Genomic DNA, 2,943 nt, shown 5'->3' on the forward strand with positions numbered 1-2,943 from the left:
TCTAGGCGACACGGTTTAAAGTAAAGTCAAAAGACGCTCCATGAAATGCATGTATACTCGACATCGGATGCAAGTATCAAATAGTGAGCGGAAGCATGTATCACATATCGTGCAAGACCTGAGAAAAACATAGAAATCTGTCAACGAAAACGTTGGTGAAATCATAGGTTTAGTAAGTATTAAACGTTGTTTTTGAACCACAAGATTTTGTATTTCCATAACGTAGATTATCCAAATCATTTGCATTCCAAAAGTGTTGTTATACGCGAGCACTCAATTATCAAAACTTAACCAACGTTACCCCATCACACAGTGCTAGAACCCACACTAAAACACAAAAATATATTTCATCCGCATAACGGTAGCGAACCGTCCGAATGAGGGTTTGTTAAACCCGTATGGCCACACAATATAAGTTCTCGCTTACACCCTGCAAGTGTAACTAATGATAATCGAATTGAGGCATTTTTGTTCTAACTCGCATGTGGAATGTTTGTTTTCACACTTGTGTTCAAAACATAAAAGTAAGTAGTACAAGATGTAACAAAGTACATGTTTTCTCAGCCCACGATTTAAAAGTATAAAAGTTGTTGAAAAAGTGGGACTATGATCTCACCTTGAGCGCAAGAGTTAATAAAGTACTTCAACGAGTAAACGCGTGCAAAGACAAAGCTAATCTCGACCTAAACAAGTAGGTTGTATCAATAACGATAGTCACGAAGGGTCAAAGTTGTTCAATTAGTCCTATGGCTCGACACGACTCGATTATGTAGCATGTGAAGAAAATTGTCAAGTTTCATGCAAGATACAAGTATAGAATCATGTTAGAAAGATTGCATAATTAATTGGTTAAGTTTGACAAAAAGTCAAACTTGGTCGGGTCAAAGTCAACGAAAAGTCAACATGTTCGGGTCAGGTCCCGGACTATTTTTCTATGCTAATTATTCATATACAAGTGTATTAAAACAAGTTTCATGTGAATCGGAGGTCGGTAACTAGTCAAACATTTCGCGTGAATTGGGACGAGGAGGTCAGAATCTGACCAGGCACATCCGCGCGCCGCGCGGGGATGGGGCGCGCCGCGCCACCCTCTGGGCAGACACTTTTCTGTTTTTCACAAGTATGCACGAGCTAAAAACCAAATAACCACATTTTATGATCCGTAAACAATTAGAACATGCATCTTATATCATCGGAAAGGTAATTTGACGAGGAAAACACCTAGACACATTTCATCAAGCAATTCAACATTTACAACAACCCAAAACCGCATTAAACGTTCATAATCAAAGTTTCAAGTTCTAAAAACGCATTTCATGATTCGGGCAACCAATTTACATGTATGATATGCCGTTTCGAAGGTAATCAAACACACATTGCAACTAAACACTTATCAACAACAATTCATAGCATTTGATGCACCAAAAGTTCATATAAAGCTTATCAAACCCTAATCCAAAATCACCAAAATCACTAATCAAGTTTATGAAGTTTTACAAATCAACCTACACATCAAAACGAAGCTAATGATACTAGTAACACTTTTAAAGCATGCACTTTAACAATCTAACAACATTTGATCATCCAAAATCAAGGATTAAGCAAGCAATTTTCATATTCAAGCTAGTTACACCAAAAAACAACAAATCGAGCATACAAATTACATACGCGACATCACAATGAGCCATAGACACTAATTAACAACATTTCAAGTCAAAAACACGAATTTAGAGAAATCTAGAGTTTTAGAAATGTTACCCAAACTTGATGATATTGGTATCAAAATGTAGAGGATGAAGAGAGGATCACGAAAATATAATTTGTTTTGATGTTTGCTTCTCCAATCGGATTTAGATGATGATTGAATGAATTTGGAATTTGGGTGTGTTCTTGCTAGAGAGAAAGAGAGAGAGAGGGAGATGGTTGAATGGTGGTGATTGGGGTGGACTAGGTGACCTAGTCAACTAGTTTGCCCCGTGTCAATTTTAGTCCCTCGAGTTTGTAGTCGGGTGCGGAAAATACCTAAACGGAATATTTTAAAACGCGTATTAACGGAAGATATTAAAATCCGATAACGAGAAATTTAGAATGTTAGCTAACGGAGGTTACGAATCTAGATACGAGGAATATTATCTAAAAAGAAAAAGACGGCGTTAAAAATAATTTAACGGAAAAATGCGGGATGTTACATTATCCACACCTCAAAAGAAATTTCGTCCCGAAATTTAGTTGGAAGTAATAGTCGATGTCTCTTACTCGAGACCTAGTGTAGTAACTCTACGAATGATTGAAGGTACTTTCTTAGACATTCCACGAATCCGGATAGTCGGGGTGTTACGTTGTATTAGGGCTTGGTTTTACGATCCACAAGTTCAGCCGGTTTTTCCTATGAGGAGGAGTTTGTCATCAATAGTTGGTGCATCTAGAAGGATTGCACGTTCCTGTTCCGCAGGACACGTTTCTAAGTTTGTTACACGAAATGTAGGGTAAACGGAAACTTAATTGAGTCGGCCGTTCTAAATGGTAGGAAGCGGCTCCAATACGCCCCAAGGTTTCAAAAGGTTCAATATTGCGGATATAACCTTTCTCGATTTCCCAAAATGGATTACACCTTTCCAAGGTGCGGTTTCTCAATATCACGCGGTTACACACTGGAATTTGTGAGGTTTTCATCTAAGTTTGGTATAACTCTTCTGGCGACTACGGATCGTCTCGAGCCCTCCTCGGATTTGAATGATTTCAATTGTTGTTTCTTGATGGAGTTCAGATTTCGGTGGTTGATGCTTTGGTTAAATGAACAGGGGTATGACATTAGCGGTCATATAGGGCTTCGGAAAATGCGCGTGAACACACGAGTGGTAACTACTGTTGTAAGAGTGATCTACTAAAGGTGACAATACGAGTTTGTGACATGTCCTTCCAAGACGTAAATCGTTCGTTTGC

This window comes from Rutidosis leptorrhynchoides, chromosome 10 (assembly GCF_046630445.1).
Source record: "Rutidosis leptorrhynchoides isolate AG116_Rl617_1_P2 chromosome 10, CSIRO_AGI_Rlap_v1, whole genome shotgun sequence".
Classification (NCBI taxonomy): Eukaryota; Viridiplantae; Streptophyta; class Magnoliopsida; order Asterales; family Asteraceae; genus Rutidosis; species Rutidosis leptorrhynchoides.